The 19,799-nt window shown below is 35.2% G+C and overlaps 1 long non-coding RNA gene across 12 annotated transcripts in view; it reads left to right on the top strand.

Moving 5' to 3' along the window:
- The first annotated feature begins 4,933 nt into the window (after positions 1 to 4,933).
- Positions 4,934 to 19,799, top strand: part of LOC106848013 (uncharacterized) — a 122,879-nt gene continuing 108,013 nt past the window's right edge. For 5 of the 12 annotated variants that reach the window (XR_001402298.3, XR_011495336.1, XR_011495337.1 and 2 more), the window contains exons 1-3: positions 4,945 to 5,002; positions 6,668 to 6,890; positions 8,603 to 8,702. This is a non-coding gene — a long non-coding RNA (uncharacterized lncRNA). Of the gene's footprint in view, positions 5,010 to 6,667; positions 6,891 to 8,602; positions 8,703 to 19,799 lie in introns of all 12 variants that reach the window. The other 7 variants (XR_011495335.1, XR_011495341.1, XR_011495339.1 and 4 more) reach the window with 3 other exon arrangements.

Raw genomic sequence — 19,799 nt, 5'->3', positions numbered from 1 at the left:
AAAAAAAAAAAGGCTGTATGTCAGGGGTGCAGGACACCAAGAAGAGCATGATGATGTCCACTGTCCATTATCCCTAATGTCCCATCTTTGGTTCCAATGCATGACACTCTCAAGATGCAGTCCTCTGCCTCACAATGGATGTGGCTGGTGATTGCTGGCCCGACTCCTCTTGGACCTTGGATCTGTTGCTTGCCTGAAGTTTATTTGCTTTTTTCTAACTATTTTTCAAAAGAGTAAGATCAACCTATAGGGATACCACTTGATGATCAGGATAGCAAAATTCAATTTTTGTACAGTCACGCATCACTTGACAATGGGGATACATACTGAGAAATGCGTCCTTAGGTAATTTTGTTGTTGTGCAAACATCATACTTACACAAACCTAGATGGCATAGCCTGCTACACACCTAGGCTTTATGGTATAGCCTATTGCTCCTAGGCTACAAACCTGTACAGCATGTTACTGAACTGGATACTGGAGGCAATTGTAACACAATGGTAAGTATTCATGTATCTAAAAATAGAAAATGTGCAGTAAAAATGTGGTATAAAAGATTAAAAATGGTATGCTTGTATAGGGAACTTACCATGAATGGATCTTGTAGGACTGGAAGTTGCTCTGGGTGAGTCAGAGTCTTTCCAAACACTGTACACTTAGGCTATACTAAATTTATAAAAAAAAGTTTCTTTCTTTAATGATAAATTAACCTTAGCTTCTATAACTTTTTCGCTTTATAAAATTTTAAAGTTTTAAAAACGTTTTGACTCATGTAATAAGACAGCTTAAAACAAATATATTGTACAGCTGTACAAAAACATTTTCTTTATAGTCTCATTCTATCAGCTTTTTTATATTTTAAAGTTTTTCTTTTATTTTTTAAACTTTTTTGTTAAAAACTAAGACGCAAACAATCCATTAGCCTAGGCCTACATCAATATCACTGTCTTCCAACTCTACATCTTGTCCCACTGGAAGGTCTTCCGAGGCAATAACATGCATGGAGCTGTCATATCCTATGATAATAATGCCTTCTTCTGGAATATCTCCTGAGGGACCTGCCCAAGGCTCTTCTTGAGGAGGTGTCATTCTTTTCAGAAATACATCCATGATGGTTTGCCTGGTTTGTTTCTTTTTTCCTTCACAGATTTGCTTGTAAGCAGTTAATGCGCCATGAATGTTCCCTTCTATTAATGAAAACCTTTTGTTGTTGGGGTTCATATTTGTAAACATTTTTTTTAGATTGGCCCTTAGTTACCATCTGTTGCCAGGCTTCTACTTTTTTGTCTCCCCAGTGCCCCAGTAGATAGTTGTATATGCAAGTTGTAGGTCATTCTAATTCTTCTATGTGAGATGCTGTCACAGCATGGCTTGATGAGCGGTGCGTAGGTTTGTGCCCAGGATCCGAACCGGTGAACCCTGGGACACAGAAGCAGACCATGCAGACTCAACCACTTGGCCAAGGTGCAGCCCCTTTTCAAACTTTTTAAGGAGTTTGTTGGGGTCTATAAAAGCTTTTGCTGAACTCTTCACTGTGAATTTTCTTGGAGATTCTTCTGCAGTTTTCTTTTCTCTTGTCACTTCTTCAGCTATGCATTCCTGTTCTGGTTCCAACATCTCCTCCTTAGTGAATTCCTCAGGAACCATCTTAGGGGCTCCTGAGTGTCATCGTCATCCACGCCCAGGTTAAAGTTGTTTGCCATCTCAACCACAGCCTTGTTGGTTTTTGCAACCTCCTCATCCCTGGCAAACCATTTGAAGTTAGGGATGAACCTCTTGAATGTCTTCTTCCAGATGCCACTCATACACTCCTTAGTGACATTACTCCGAGCCCAAGCATGGTTCTTGATGCAGTCATAGATGTTGTAATCCTTCTAGAATTGCATCAGTGTCTTCTCAATATCTTCCTCAGTTGCAGCAAGAGTCTGGGCAAAAGTTCTCCTCAGTTAGTAAGCCTTAAAAGCTGCTATACCTCCCTGATCCATTGGTCAAATAAAAGAGGTGGTGTTTGGAGGGAGAAACCCTGATTTGATATTGGGATGAAGATCACCAATAAAAGAAGGATGTCCAGGAGCATTATCAACAACAAGCAAAATCTGGAAAGGTATGTTATTCTCCAAATAGCACTTCTCCATTTCTCTGGCATTGCAATTCAGGAGTTCATCTTGGAAGAGGAGCTGGTCATCCGTGACTTCTTACTGCTCCTGTAGTACGCTGGCAGTGTGTGCTTATTGATATGCTTGGATACCCTGGGGTTCTCACTGTGCCAGACCAAAAAGGGTTTCAATTTGTAGCCTGCACCATTGCCCCCAAGCAAACTGTTACTCTGTCCTTAACAGCCTTGAAACCTGGCATTCACTTGACCTCCTTAGGGATGAAACTCCTTTCAAGCATGTTTCCAGAATAGGGAGGTTTCATCCATATTGAATCTTTGCTCTGGCAAGTAATTTTCCTTTACAATTAGCTTTTCTAGATTTTCCAAAAACTCTTCAGCTGACCACATCAGCACTTGCAGACTCACCACTCACTTTCACATTATGTAATGAACAGCGATTCTTGAATAGTTTAAACCATTCAGAACTACCAGTAAGTTCACATATTTGGGTCTAGCCTTTTCTTTGAACTTCATAAATAAACTTTTTGCTTTCACTGTGATCATCATGGTGCCGAGAGGAACATGCTTCTGTGTCTGGTGTACAATCCAGGTCATTAGAAGTTTCTCCATGTCTGATATTGGATCTTCTCGAAGTTTTGTTAGTCTTATTACCCTCAATAAAGCAAACCCTTTAACAGCTTCCATCACTTTGTTCTTCTTCTTCAAGATTTTCGCTATGGTGAAATAGGACGTGCCTGACTGGCAAGCAATAACTATCACTGATTTTCCACCTTCATAGTCCTTAATCACTTTTAATTTCATTTCCCAGTCAATCACTCTACGTGGCCTCTTACTGGCATTGTTAGCAGTGGATTTTGTATGCTTAGGGGCCGTGATAAACAAAACAACATGAGACTAAATCAAGCACAAGAGACAATGGTGCAATCAAGAGATGCAGTAAACATGAGATGTATGAGGCTGCTAGTAGTGTAACACACATACAGTTTTACAGTAAACTTTTCCTTTCATAAGTAGAAAAGTATATTCTAAAATAATGATAAAAATTATAGTACAGTAAATCCACAAACTAGTAACATAGTTGTTTATTATCATTATAAATATTACATATTGTACATAATTGTATTGCTCTATTTTTATATGACTGGCAGCGCAGTAGGTTTGTTTACAACAGCATCACCACGAATATATGAGTAATGCATCATGCTATGACATGACAAGGACAATGACATCGCTAGGCTGCATTATAATCTTATGGGACCACCATCGTATATAAGGCCTATCGCAGACCAAAGCGTCATTATGTGATGCATGACTTTATATAGTTTTAACCCTAATTTTTCTCATTGGAAGAGTGATAGATTATAGATCCATCTTCCAGAATGCTTTAGATGAGAAGTGGAGAGAGGGGAGATTTCTTCTCATTGGTCTATTTCCTCCTAAGTAGCATTTGCTGAAAAGGGAGCCTTTGATTTCATTTTGTGCCTCAATTGATTTATCTTACCCAGTGAAACATAGTTTAGCAATACTAGGAAATAAAACATTTGTTGTAAACAGCAGTTGCAACCAATACAAGATTGTTACTTTGTCTTTTTTTAAAATCAAAATGTTTTTTATTCATAAAAACTTGGTATATATATTCTCCTTTCCTTATCTCCATCAATGAGATAATAACAAACAAGAAGTTTTAAATTCTCCTATACAGATACATATTTTAAAATTTGAATATGTTAGCACAAAGAGATTAAATATTGTCATTAAATTTTGCAGTTTGATATTTTTATTCTAACAAAACAGTAGAAATGTTAAAAAATGATTTAATATGTGGCTAATTTTTGTTAGAAGTAAGCAAGATCATGCACACTTTCAGCTTTTTTTGAAAAATTAATTTTAATGGCAATTATTAGTAAAAAAAAAAAACCTTAGCTAATTCAGAATAGAATTCTTGAACATCCCTTTTCAACTTGCTAGGCTAACATAATGGGGCCAAGTTTACCTTCAGTCAACTTTTGGGATTTTTACTTGGAAGTTCTGGAAACCAAGCTAGTCTTTTAAGTGTAGTACCACCTCCACATTAGCCTCCAGGATTTGCTGAGCTAATGTGTCATTGGCCCTATTTCTCAAGCTGTTACTTTTCCATTTTTGAAGAGTAATGTTCTTGGCCAGCACTGTATGATATAGACTAATGATGGGACTCTCCATCCTCTAACTGCTATACCTGTAACACAACCCTTAATCAGCAAAGTCTGCTTTTGACAATTGAAAACAAAAGCATAACAGATAAGATTAATTAATTAAATCGATTAGAGCTTGCAATGTTGATACATCATTTAGTTTTGCAGACAGGTATCCTTAATCAGACAGGACAGGAGCTACCTTTGGTTCCCAGAGAACTTTTCTTCAGAGCATTAAACTCACATACACGTTAGCACTACATTCATTTTCGTGGTCGGTGGTGGTGCTTGGATTTAAAAAGTGCTAATATTCATTTGTAATTTTCTCAGTAATTTTAAAGTGCTTTGTGATTTTTGCTTTAGAAAAGAGGAAAGAAATATATCAGAGCTGTCACGAATCTTTCATACCCTGATACCCTACTCCCCCCGCAATCCACAGATCTTTTATTAAATTTCACTATGCCTCCGTAGGAAATGTGAATAGTCATTGAAACTGGTTCTATGCCAGGTCTTGAAAGCTGATACACTGAAAAGGTACCCAGCGTATGTTAAATGAACACCAAACTCCCTGGCAAGGAAAGGACTAATGTGAGACTATGACACAGTTAAATTTAGAAACGGGATTAAAAATAGTTCATGGGTTTCATTTCAAGGTCATTCACAGACACATTTTCACAGTCCTGTGGGATTCCATTCCAGCTGGATTCCATTTCACGTGAGGGGTAGTCTTTTATTTTTCCAATCTATTAAGACTTTGAAGATATATGAGAAAGGAAACTAGTACTTATTAGGGATCTACTATAGTCCTGAGATTGTGCTAGATGCTTCTCTTTACATCGAATGATTACAATTATAATAGTAATACTAGCTGATGTTTTTGGATGCTTACTAGGGGAGAGACTGTGCTAAGTAATTTCTATTCCTAGTTATACTTTTTCTAACCAAAAGCTCATGGGTTTTACAAATGAAGAAACTGATGCTTAGAGAGGTTTAATAACTTGTGAAAAGTGGCTGCCACTTTTACTAACTGGCAGAGCAAGATTTGAACCTCAGTTTCTTTGCCTCCAAAGCCCATATTGACCAAAGAATGTCAATACAAATGCTTTGGAATCCCATTGTGCATTAATGTCTTCATTTGTGAACTGCTAATGATAACACCTACCCAAGAAGATTGTTGTGAGAATAAAATTAATGAATGCATATAGAATTTTTATAATGATAGTGCCTGGTGTATGGTAAACATTCAAGAAACATTAGCTATTGGTATTTTTGTTTAAAGACAAAAATAATTAGTAGGTTGTTATATTTCAAAATATAGTGATCTTTTATGTTTTTATCTTATTTTACTATTATAATACGAAGCATTAAACAATATGAAAATATTCTCCTTCCATTCTAACTTCCCAATACTTTAAAATAGCAAAGTTTGAAATATTTATGCAAATTGTTCTTTAATTTAATATTTATGGGATCTATGACCTGTTATGTAAAATCAGTGTGTCACAGCTAAAGTCATTTTAAAAGCAACATACACTAAAAGCTTTACTATTTGATTCTCAAACCACTATTTCATTTTCAAAATGTTCATCATCCTAGAGAAAATGATACATTGAATATAAGGCATCATGTGAAATTAACTGTGCTGTTAGTTGTTCCCACCACACAGGTAAAGTTTAGAGGTTCAGACATTGGCGGATTTTTTAAACCAACCCTAAAATTCTTTTCTCTCATATCCTTTAGGCCAGGGAAAATTGTTCCTGTATTGTAGACTTCAATCTGTTTCTCAATTTATTAGTTATACATTATCTAGCAGCAGCCAGTCAAAAGACATTTTGGCAGAAAACCTGTTCTTAAAATGGCTGAGATTTCAACACCTCAATGAAATAACTTTTAGAGCTGGGCTCTTCCTCAGTTTACAAGAGTGGTAACAGTATGCACCTGTTATTCCCTTCTCCGGACCTTTGCCTCCCAGTGGGCAGAAGGCTTGCCAAAAGCTGACCGCTCTTGCTGAAATGTTTTTGTAACTGACATCACTCAGCCTCTCAGAATAGCAGTTTTATCCAAGCTTACAATTAGTAAAAAGCTTTTGAAGTGCACTGAAACCTTAGCAAGCCATCCCAGCAGGAGCTGGCTCTTAAGAAGGCTTCTTTTACTCTGCTAGGCCAGAAAAAGTGGCCTGTTAATATCACTTTTTAGTCATGCTTGTGTTTCAAAGAGGTCAACACTTAACCGAGTTATTCAATCAATAATGTTGCCTTTAAAACAGAAAGGGTGCTGTAAGTACAGTGTGTAAATCATTAGTGCTGTTCACTAGCTATTTTTGATATCTGGCTACCTAGTGGGATTTTCTTTCTTGATTTTTTTTGCTTGGCATCCTCAGGTGAGTCCATATGACTAGTTCTGGCCAAAGGAGTCATGAACAGAAGTAGCATACGTTACTTCTAGGCCAGGGCATTTAATTGCCAGAGTGAAACCCTCATGAATTCTTTCCTGCTGCTACAATGATTGACAGCATTCCAGATAGTGGCTGTAGCATCTATCAATTTGTCTCTGAAACACAATAAAATGAAGAACTCTCAACTGATCTGCACTGGATGTACCAAGTAAGCAAAACAGTAAATGTTTGTTGTGTTAGCCACTGAGCTATTTAGGGTTATTTGTTACCACAGCATTACCAAGCCAATCCTGACGGATGCACATGACAGGAATTACAAATGAAAATTCGTGGCCATTCAGAGAGCAAACTGGAAAAGGGAAGCTGGGATTTTTAGAAAGTCATGTTTATAGCCTTTAATGGCATATTTATACTTCTTGCAATAGACCTAGGGACCTAGATTTTGTTTCATAGGGACCTAGAGCCTACGATTGGATCCATTATTTATGAAGTCAAGACCTAATACGTGAGTTGTCATTATGAAGCAAGCACTCCTAGTGAATTTTTGCAATATCTTAAACTTTCTTTTAAAATATATATGTGGTTATATGTAGTACATTTCTTTTTCTTAGAGTAAAGAACTAGAGTGAATTGTCTTATAAATCATTACTTATATTCATTCAAAATAATACTTCTGCCACAACTAGAAGGACCCACAACAAAGAATATACAACTATGTACCAGGGGACTTTGGGGAGAAAAAGGAAAAAAAAAACCCCACAAAATAATACTTCTTTAGATCATTCATTTTTCATGATAGCCTATATTGTAAAAATCTACTATAGTCTCAAAATGAAAAAATTAAACATAATAATTAGAGCCAAATTGCTCCTCATCTATAAATTATTTTCTCTCTGCCAGGGACACCAAGCTATGGTTGCTCTCCTTACTTTGATCAGAAGTACTTCTCTCCAACTTCTTCATTTTCTGTAATAACCCAATTGTGTACAATCTTCCATCACATGTCGAAATCTTGAATGAATTGTTTTGTGTTTTTACTGTATACTACTTCCTAAGGGTGATGATTCACCTCTGTTTAGAACTCACTATGAAAAGCCCTGCTTAAAAAATGTTTCTCAATTTTATTTTCTCAAGGTCTTCTTCCAACATTGAAGCTAGTAGAAAAGTCACAGTTAAGCCTACCAACACCTCCCTTATTTTAATGTATTTCAATCTCATTTTCTCTTTATTTTAGGTTTTCCAGGCCTAAAGGGACCAACAATTTTAGTCCATTCTATTATGGCATCACTCTTAATCTGCATTCTTTTCATTCTCTACCTTAGGTACTTCTCCATCATTGTGCTATCACACACTTAAAAAGTAAACAATGACCAAGTTTCAGAAACTGTAGCTTATAAAGATGCATGGTCATGTTATGTTCAGAATAGAACCTAAGATGACTAATTCTAGAACAACTTGTGATGAATAATTGTATAGTTTTATAAGCCCTATTGATTTAGGCAGTATTTTCATAATAATCTAAACTAATACTTTCCCTCAAAAAATATTTTTAAAGAATCTAACTGTCCTTTCTCATCCATGCCATAACATGCTATTTTTGTCTTCAAAATGGTTATAAAATCAAATTTCTTGTATTAATGGGTTTCAAAAATTACTATAACTCAAAGCAAGGCAAATACTGTAAAATAAACCATCTTCTGGTTGTTAAGAAATGAGATCACTCCATCTTGGATGACTCAACATAAGATGTGTGAAATTAATTTATTGAACAACTGAAGGTTGAAGTAAGGTTCTGAAATTTAGTTCTTTTGTAGAAGGGTAGACAGTGATTTCCTTCAGAGTATGTGTCTGACTCTGATTAAAATTCTTCTGTTATGCTGCACAGATAAAAGAACAAACTATTTTTGTTTTAAATGATAGCACTGGATTCTGAAACTGAGCCCAGAAGATTGGATGCAGATTTCAAAGGACAGTACACATCCATGCACTCATGAAAGCCCTTAAAACTCCACACCACAAGGTCAGATGAAAATACCAATGCTATTTGCTGTTCATTGTTGTGTGATGAAACAGATTGGCAGTAGCTAATAATATTTCTACAATTTATACCTATGCAAATTTAAAGCCTATATTAATTAAACACAAAAGCTATGTTGAAACATCAACTCGTTTCTACTTTTGCCTGCTGATTTAAATTTGAAAAAATCTATCCACCTCTATTATTTTTTTAGCATACTTTAAATAATCTGTGTGTATAAGAAATGATACTTAATGTACACTCAGTTATCAACAGTCTAGAATTTTGGAAAGTTGAAACAACATACAGTCCAAAATTATATAAAGTAGAGCCTTTATCACACGAGTCAGATGAATTTTATTTTATTTACATAGCATATGCCAAATGTAACAAAAGGAAGTAACTCAGAAAAATCCAAGGTAATCAACCAAGTATTACAACATCACCATTGATAATCTACAAAATAGAGAATCTATGTACAAATAGTCATGAGTAATAAGTTTAATCCACTTATTTTGAAACAATTTTGAGGCAGTTTACAATAAAAGCATAGGTACAGGAAATATGAAACCATTAGTCCAAAATTAAAATATAAAACTCAAATTGTAAAAGGCAAGGCTTGGGGGAAATTAAACAGAAAAACTTCCATTAAATAACTTGCACTTAATTTCTTATCTGAATAAAAATCCTTGTCTATCAATCAAAAGATTGACAAATAAATGAAGATTTATATGCTTTAAGTTGAAAGAATATCTTTGTTTATGTGTATGTAATCTTTCGTAATTTCGATATTTTCCAGAAATTTCAGTTAACTAACCGATTGGATCCCAATTGTGTAAAGATTCGAGGGTACCAAGTGACTTAAGAAATGATGATGGAGGAAAACAGCAGCAGTTGGGCATAAAATTTAGTTCCAAGCCGAAGTGGATTTGCCCTGCAGCTAATAAAGCTTAAGCTTTAAGGTTCTGAACTGGGATGAGGCTCTCCCACAGTCCTGAACCTAATTTTCTATTCATAATTTTGAATTCTTTTTTCTTAAACAAGGGTCCCCAAATTATATAGACCTGAGGTCCCATAAAGCTTGGATTGGTTCCTGCCTCCAACTTTCTCGGCGGTCAAGGAAAGATGTAGTTGATTACACAATGCTCAGTGTTTAATAATAGTTAAAAATTGCCAGTTTACCAAGAATAATAAACATTTTCCAGTTGGTATGCTCATAGAGAAGTTTACTATTAAATGCTTCATGTGAGGACATTGAAAAATATAATTATAGTCTGTTGGCAAGGATGTCTCAATATGGCAATATATCACAGAAAAATGCAACATTATTCTACCTACGGTATTTCTTTACATAAGCAGCAAAAGCATGTTATTAAAGCATATTTCACATACTGGTCTTTTTTCAGGATGGCACAAAGGGGCCCTGGAGGAAAGTTTGGTACGAAAGTTTGTTGTGGGGTGAGGGGTGGAGAAGAATAATAGCAAACTCAAGGGGGAGGAGAGAGAATGAAATAGAAAGAGATGAGCTAAAAGAACAAGCACATTGTGTCCAGAAAGGATATTATCCAGACACAGTAGAGTGGAAAGATGAATCATCTTGTGGAACTGCAAGATTCAACAACTCATGTAGAATTTTCCATTACTATCATGCATAAAATGAGAGCAATAAAATTAAAGCATTATTAGTAATGAGAAAACTGGATTTTCAATGCAACTAACTGACAAGATGATATAAAGGTAATTGGTCATGAGAATGTTTAGCAGTAGTAATGGATTGTCTATTTTAAAAATTGCCTTACCATAATTAAATTACAAAAAGTCACTGTTTCATTGCAGCACATTCCTGTATACCATAATAGTGAAAAAAATAACTATTTTGAGCACAGTATGGATATTATTTTCCAACAATAAGTATTCAAATCAAGATTTGTTCATTGTTATATTACTGGCAAATTGAGCACGCCTGACTTAGATTCTCAGTAAATACTTTTTAGCAAATTAAAAATTCACACAAAGCACTCATGACACTCTAGAAATTTAAAATATTATAATTTTGTTATGAAGGGCATAATGTGAGTAATAAATAAATATAATTACTGTACACTGTAATTATAAAAAAGGACTCAATGTGCAACAAATTACATATACATAATAAAAATCACAACTCTACATTATAAATGTAATATATCAGAAACTATTAGCTAATCATTGTAAACATAAATTACACAATGCAAACAACAATTGCTTAGAGACTGCTGGAGTGGAAGGCGATTTCAATTGTTTATATCACTTTAAAAAACTATCCAAACTATCCAAGGAAGTTTATAACCTGCCTTCATTTTCTCATATAGCAAGTAGAAATATTTAGAATTAGTCACTAGACCCTAGAAAAGCACTAAAATTGGGGACAAGTTTTATAGAATTAACAACTGAGGTATCCAATATTTAAGAGCTTCATCAAAGGCTTTAGTTGAGAGATTCTGGAGAAGTCTTTCCTAATGATGTTAACTTAGTGTTTCTTTGTACCTCTATACTCCCAAAGAATAGCCTTAAAGGGTAAAAGAACTCAAAAAAGAACTAAGAGTACTCCTTCAGAAGTGTGTGTAGAAAGCAGAAATACAAGGGCACAGTCATACTCTTCTGTCCTGGCAATAATTGGGGTTATGTGATTATAATATTATTTTCTTTACTTAAGCATCCCTGACAGAGTCAGTTTCTTACCCTCTATTCTCTACTTGAGTCCTTGTCTAGTGACAGCACCTTGGGACTGTGCCTTAGACATTATGGAATAAATTAGAAGTAGGGTAATTTAAATTGTCTTGAATAATCGGTGGACAAATTCAGAGATTTTTAGTTAGGATAATTATTTCCTATTTAAGTTTTGATACAGTAAAGATTTACTATTCCATCCACCTTTTCTTCCTTCAGGCTGGAGACAATCTCTAGACAATACATTGAGAAAGAGAAAAAAGAACGTATACTTTCTAATTTGTATATCCCTTTTACTAATTAAAACAATTAATATAGCAATACGTGTGTTTGATAAAAACACAGTAATAAATTACCACCTGAGTCAGCCATTAGAACTTTTGAATTTAGTTACCTCATTACTGAATTTACAGTTTGCTAAAATGACTCATATGTGCACACCAGTTAATTTACTATACTTTTCTAATTTTGAGTTATGAGGTATGATATAATCTTTGTTACATAAGTGGACCATGTCTATTCCTGCCTATCCAATAATTAAAACTTTGGAACACATTTTATGATGGGAATTTGTATCCTATTATTTTAAGAAAAATTATAGATGTTTGGGAACAAGAATGTGCACTAACAAGAGGACTTACTATATTTGACATAAAATGTTTCTGATTTAAAAGAGGTAGAATTGCATTATTTTGTATATTACCGGCACAGAATTGTTGAAACTTAAAGGGCAAGATCAGGCTCTCAAAGAGAATTATCGGCTAAAGTACAGGAAAGTTCTGATTGGGTACAAGAAAAAGGCATAAAAACAAAAGAGCAAGTAGAGATAGGGCAGGAAGCACACACATTAGAAATAATCTAGGGGCTAAAAGTAGGTACTTGCACGAAGCAAATACAGAATTAATCAAAAGACTGACATCTAATTACAGGAAAGTCTTGGGCTAAGAAATGTAGAGGGCTAAGAAAAATAAGAAATTAACATTTAATCTGAAAGGGTTAAACCTGGCCGTGATTATCTTAGAAATTGAAATGGGAATGCTCCTTCCGGGCTGTAATGAATCGGCCTTAAAGTTCGAAGCCGTTCAGAACCGAGGACAGAGGCAATTCAATACAGCCGCATAGATTTTCTTATCCCACTTGTCTGAGATTCATATATAATCATAGAGCTGGAAAGAACTTTAGAAATCATCCATCCCAACTCCTTTACGTTACAGATAAGAGAACTGAGGCACAGGGTTATTACCAACTTCTCCAGTCACCCTGTTAATAAGGGGTGAGGTTCAGTTTAGACTCTAAGTCTGCTTATACCTAGCACAGTGTTCTCTAGGACCTGCAAATTTATTGTCACGTGCACAGAAGATTTTGAGTGGTTGTTTTCATATTAAGAAGGTAATTTATATTTGACTTTTGTGTATGTATTTGTTGGTCTGTGTGTGTGTCTGTATGTGTGTGTGTGTGTAGGTTAATAGTCTAGATGAACAGAAAGAACTTTTTCTAAATAGCACAAGTGACCGGATTGTTTCAGACCAAATGTGCCCTTCCTAATTTTGGTGTGTTTATTTGGCAATGGTCATAAGAAAGCTGCCAAAGTTCAAAATATCTTCTTAGATCTTTCTTTCCTTTGTTTAGCAATATTTTAAATAGTTACTTGTTACTTTAATCTCTTTATTCTGCAGTTTTCTTGTCTCATAGCTGAGAACTCTTCTATACCATTTTTTTGGGTGGTCTTTGTTTTTGCATTGTTAATTTTAAAATAGACATACTTTTGCTAAATTGGCTCATTTTTTCTTCTTTTTATTTGAAGCTTTGGTCAAAGAGAATTAGAATTTACGAAATTAAACGATTGTTGAGATTTCGTGAGAAAGGATCAATCAGGGAAAAGTTGTATTATTGTTACAGAACATTTTGTCTACATTTAGGCAGAGATATCAAGAGGAACTAAAGTAAAGATTAAGTGCAAGTAATAGCATAAGATTCAGAGGCTTATTTTATTATCTACACAGTCACTCAAATAGTAAACTAAATTAGAAACGGAAACATGAATCCTAATTTGGAAACAATGTATTTAAAAAAACCCAAACAACTTTGTCCTGCCTAGGGAATATTAGAACTTCTTGATACAGTAGAAATATTATGCCCTCTGGAGTCTGAATACAAATGTTGGCTTGACTCATTCTACATGATGTTGGAAAAATTTCTTAGCCTCTTGCAGTCCCAGTTTCTCTCTTTGAAAAATAAGAATATGCTTTTGTCCACACATGTAGACATATCAGACCTCCTTGATGGGGACCCCTAAATAGCTGAAATGATAAGTTTCTGTCCTTGCCTCCATACCTCCTCCTAGCACCAGCTATCAACACCCAATCCAATCCTTTAAGGTCTTTGGCCTTGATCCCACTTGCCATGAACTCTGGTGCAAGGCTCCAGAGATCTTATAAAGATACAGTGTCCAGAGTACCCTATCACCAATCGGCCCAGCTTGAGCTGTGCTAATAGACTCCAAGAGCCAAGTGACTAACTCTTATTTTAGACACAGGGTTCCCTAGAAAGAACTCTTATAGAATCTTAGGGGTTTTCGATCTAATCTTGGACTAAGTGCTGGCCAAAAACTTCTGCCTGTTTCTGTGGATCTCTAAATTTTTTATCCTTCAACTCCTTCTGCCTTATTCTTCTTTGATGTGGGTTTTTGGAAAGAAGTTAGCTGTTGAAATGTACCTGGCTATTGACAAAGAAGCTTTCCTTCATTTTGCACTGGGTACCTTTTCTATTTTGTACTAAGCTATTCCTACAGCTCCGGCTTCCACAATTTAACCTAATCTACTGTAAAGGGGCACCACAGAGAAATCACACTCAGTTCACAGACACATTTTTCCATAGATTATAATAAGTAAACATTAAAATTTTTAAAACTCCTACCTTTATCTTAATGAAAAGGATCTTGGAAAAATCAAGTAAACAACTTTAATAAGAAGGAGATAAGAGAATTTATTTTTGGATTTTGGTATGTTCCCTTTTTTGTTTTGCTCAGATTTTAGCAGGACCGATTGACCATCCGCACCCAGGTAAGTTTGTCTGTTTGTGAGAGAGTATTCTTCACAAGTGGGTGCGGTTATGTAAAGAGATGAGACATGAAGTCACACTTCAATTTTGAAGTCTAAATGTTAATTTACATTATATTTTATAACTTGCTCAGGGAGAATTTATGTGTGCAAAGTGCAATGGAGCTTGGTTCTCTGACGTCAAAAAACTTTCAATTTTCACTTTCTTGTGAAACGCACACGTGGAACATATTTTCCTTTATTCATTCCACCAGTAGTCTGTGATGAAAGATACATATTTTGACAAAGGAACAAATTACTTTCTGGAGTCTTATTTAGAAGGTATTTCTTGAATTTTATAGTTGCCTTTACACTTAAGAAAAACATACAGTTCTGCCACAATACTCATACACATATAACAATAAATCCAAGGAAAATTATGAAAAAAATCTACCAATAGAGTTTGAAAATAAAGCAAAATGAAGCTATTTAAAAACTGTCTACACTAACAAAGAAAAAGGAAAACTTATAATATTTAATTTTTGCGTCTATGTAACTTGCTCACATACCCATTAGTATCTTGAGACAATTTGGTGCAAAAACTTTTGTGATTTCCTTTGCTTGAAGACTACATACCTACATATACTCATCAAACTTTCCCTGTAGGTCTCAATTCTCTTCTGGAACTTCACAACTGTAATTGTTGAAAAAGAATTTTTTCTTATTTTCAGCAAAAGTCTGCTTCCAAGAACCTTTACCTATTGGTACTCCTGAAAGTCCCTATGCTCTGGGAGTTAGTAAGACTGGGACATATTACATCATCTCCCACAATATATGCAACGTACCTGATAGTTTTGAGCCTCAATTTTCTCATTTGTAAAATGGGAATAGAAGTATATGTATTGTGCCTGAGTGTGGAATATAGTAAGAATTTTCTCCATGTCAGGTCACTCCGTCCGCTCCTTTTTTCCCCTTCCTCAAGAAGTATCTGGTATCATTGAAGAGGCAACACAGAAACGGTTGTAAAAGTTAATGAACAATAAGACAGTGTGTAATTAAGCATTAGATTTCTATTGTATCTAAATATACATGCTGATTTGTGGTACGTTTTATAGTATCCAAGTTGTGAATTTAATTTAGAATGCAATAGTTTTCAAAAATATTGTAATAATTTTCCCCTACAATACTTGCATGTCATTCTGTTTTCTCTTTCCCTGTTTATGGCCATCTCTGTTAACTACTTCCACACTCTCTTCCCCACTCCCAATCAGTTACTAAATCCTGTTGATTCTATTCTAGTGTTCTTGCACATTTGACCCCATATTTTCTTTTCCACTTCCTGTTCTCGTCCAGGCCCTCACTAACTCTTGCCTGGGGTATAGCATTCCACCCACTCCTGGTCTATTTGGCATGAGCTATATCCCTCTTCAATTCATTCTATAGACTCCAGCTGGTTTAATCTGTCTAAGCAGAGCTCTGATCAAAAAATTGCCTTGCTCAAATACTCTCAATAATTTCATATTTCTTGGAAAATGAAGTCCAAGTACCTTTGCTTAAAAATTATTATTGTCTATGACCAACCTTCACCCTGCCTTACTCCTGTCTTCCTCCTCACTACCCTGCTTAACAAACCCTAAGGCCCTGCCAAATTTAATATTTGCTGCTTTCCTTCTGTGCTTTGCAACTGTTGTCTTTGAGCAATGCTTAAATTTAGTCTCGAATTATCCCTCCCTCTTTCTAGAAGTTTTACCATCTTTAAATACTTACATTGGATACCACCTATACCTCTCTCTTATTTGTGCTCCTGTGGCTCTTTGTGGCCATTTTCAAACACTCATGATCTTTTGTCCTGTTTACATAAACGTGTTTAATCTCCCCACCTGTACTATAAACTAAGTGAAAGCTGTCTTTATATCTGGCACCTTAGCTAGCAGAGTTTTAAGCATGTAGATATGAAATATTTCTTTTGAAGATTCAAGAGCTTCACTGTGAGTTGGAACAGCAGAGTTTGTTTCACAAAGGAGGCCGGTCTTTGAGTTTGGGCAGAAGAGAATTTAAGGAAAGATTTTCATGACAGATGTTTGTATGATAGGAGGCAATCACCCTGAGTTAAGATTTGTGTCGGGACTACAGTCAGAAATAAGTTCAAGTAATTATGAACGAGTCTCATTGTAGCGATCTTGAGAAACAGAAGAGTTTAAAAAGGATTGGAATGGGAAAGTAGAAAGAACATTACATCAGAGTCAGGAGACTAGTCACAGTTTCGCTTCTGACAGGTAATGAGACTTCAATAACGATTTTATGGGCCTCAGTTGCTATTGTGTGAAATTAACATATAAGATTCAACAGTTTCTAGTCTCTTCTGGCTTAAAAATTCTACACCTATAAAGAAATAATGGGCTACTCTATGTTTTTGAGCAATTAGTGGCATATAAAAGCTGTGCTTAAGGAAGATAGGAAAAAAGATCAAAGAGGATAAAAAACCTTTATAAATATAAAATTTTAGCTGCTTTATTATTTTATATAAGTAAAAATAGTTACTAATTTATGTAGAGATCTATAGTTGTATAAATAAAGTGTTACAAGATAGTGTGTGTATATCCTCATTTTTGTGAGTTTACCATTTGCTATTTGAATATTAAAAATTCTTAATATAGAGCCATAATAGTCTGGAGGGGTCACAACTGTTATGCAGACCCACACTCAAATCATCCCAGATACGTGAGGTTCTGTCTTTGATTTGAAATACCTCCAGGCAGATAGCACAGTCTTTTCCCAGCTCAAATAGATCCAATTACCTCTAAAGACCCTCTTACAGTTTCTTGAGTGTCTGTGATCCAGGTGCTTGTGCTGAAGCCTAAAATAAATTTTACATCATTTTGTGAAAACCCCTGGACAAAATGAATAAAAATTGCTGAGATCTTTTCCCACAAAACTATTTTTTATTTGAATATTTATTGAGCACCTACTGTGTGAAAGAGAATGTGCTGAGCTCCACAGAGAAGACAACGCTTGAGTAAGACAGCCTTTGATCTCAGGGAGCTGACTCTTTGCTAAGATTACAAACATGCAAAATAGGCTGAGCTTCTGAAGGGCGGACACACAGCAGATATTCAATAAATGACAATTGATAAGCCAAATAACGCAAAAGTTAGACCGTGAGCCATACCACTAGAGAGATACGAAAAGCAAGGGGAACTGAATGTCTAAGGATTATCAGAAAAAGTATGTCAGGGAAGTTTTATTTGGGCCTTGAAGTTAGTTCTTAATGGATGTAAACGTTGGAAGGTTATAGACAACAGGAGAGAAAGAGCCCAGAAAAAAATGAAAAAGGTAGGATAGCTTAGAGTAAATTTTGGAAACAAGGAATGGCCTAATTTGTCTGTAGAATAGGGGAGTAAATGAAGAATGAATTCAAAAAGGTAGGTGACTAAAAAGTTATTCATTTTGTAGGTAACTTGGGAGTCATCAAATAAGTCAGGAAGTCCTGCCTAAGATCTTCGCTTTCTCTTTTAGCCACAATTTAATATGATTTGGGATGATCCTTAAATAGCTCCTTCAATGCTTTGAAAGTCATGCACTGAAAACACAAACCAAAAATAGAAACAAAGAATCATGTAGCAGCCTTTCCATTTCTCACTACTCTGGGCAGCAATGTCAAGAATCAAATGGATTGTTTATGAGAGTTCTCATTCCGCCCTCGAAGCGGGTGTTCAGGGGAGTAGCTGCACACAGTCGTGGTTATGGACTTCACATCGCAGTGTGTTTGAGATTCTATTGACATTAGATTTACTATCATTTAAAAAAAGCAATCCTATGTAGCATCCTTTTACAACAGAACATCATAGACATCATATTAGGAAAATATTTTTCCCTAACGCATAAGAGAAATGATAGATTTCTGTTCCTGACTGCTTCTTGCCCTAAAGTTATGCTGGAAAAAATGTTATTTCCAATTATCAAAGTAGGAAAGGTACATTTTTCAAACAACGTCATTATTAAATAATTTAATTTTTGAAATGATGCTGATACTGTCATATACATTTGGTTCTGGGAGATATCATCTCACTGCACTCCTATGTTAACAACCCAGTTACGTGTTGAATGTGTGTTTAACCTAAACTCTTACTATAAGCTGACATAAATTCTGGCTAAATTTTCAACTTTAAATTCTTATTACAAGTGGATCATTTTACCTTACTGATCAAGAGTTTTTTCCTCAAGCTGTGCAAATATATTTATGAAACTTAATGTAAGGAATGTTTATTATAAAATATTATGTGAATATTATGGAATATTATTGTTCCTAATTCTTCATTATACACTCAAATCCTTTTTCAAGTAAATTTTTATTATCTCCTACTAGGGTAGGTAGAAAATATTTCCCTGTCACATCAATGTTGGGCTTAGCCATGTGACCTGCTTTAGTCAATGGAATGTGAGCAGCCATGCATGAGCAGTTATGAATGTCTGAAGGTAGTGGTGTGCTTAGACTTGAGCTCTTGGGCTTCTGCTAGCTACCATGAGAAGAATATGCCCTGAGCAGCCTCTGGTCCCAGAGTGATGAAGACAAATGGAGCAGACTTGAACTAGACCCAAAGCCTAGAGTCTACCAAGCCTAACTGAGCCCTGGCCCAGCTAGATTGGTGGGTCTGCAGCCAACCCACAGATTGATGAGCAAGAAAAAAGATTGTTTTTGTAAGTCACTGAGATTTTGGGGTTGCTTATTATCCATCATAACTGTAGGTGTCATTGACTAATACAGGTATTATTTTATAATATTTTGATAGTTATGTTTCCTAAATAATGGTAGGAAGTAAAGTGTTAAGACTGTGAGATTTATTGTAATGAATTAAATGTTAATTAAATGTTCCAATATAAATATGTCTCACTAATGGTAATAAGATTTTGGTAACTAAAAACATAGTCTTCCCTAGAATGTATTTTTAGTTTCACGAGGCCCACAAAAAAGTTCAAACTGAAAAGGAGATTAGCCTGCACAGTTTTTATATAAGAAAGCTGTAAATCATTTTAGTTTCTACTCTTCAAACTCACGTTTTACAAATTTCCCCTTCTTACCTTAAAGCATAGCATTAAAAATTGCTTATCTATTTAGATCATTCATCACTTGAACATTGTAATTTAGTTATTAGGGACCACAGTGTAGGGCATGAACAACCTTTGCCCCAGTGCGGGCTTGTTTAGAGTAAGTGGTCAAAAGCTATAACTATATACGAAAGTTTTGTAACTTTAAAACTATGTACAAATGTTTGGCAGGAAAAAGTTCGATGTCATATGAGGATATGCTTATGAATCACAGACTCAACTGAATAAATTCCTCAATTTTAATGGA

Source organism: Equus asinus, chromosome 18 (genome assembly GCF_041296235.1).
Source record: "Equus asinus isolate D_3611 breed Donkey chromosome 18, EquAss-T2T_v2, whole genome shotgun sequence".
Taxonomy (NCBI): Eukaryota; Metazoa; Chordata; class Mammalia; order Perissodactyla; family Equidae; genus Equus; species Equus asinus.
Note: the sequence above shows the minus strand (reverse complement) of the source record. Positions and strands in the feature narration are given on the sequence as shown.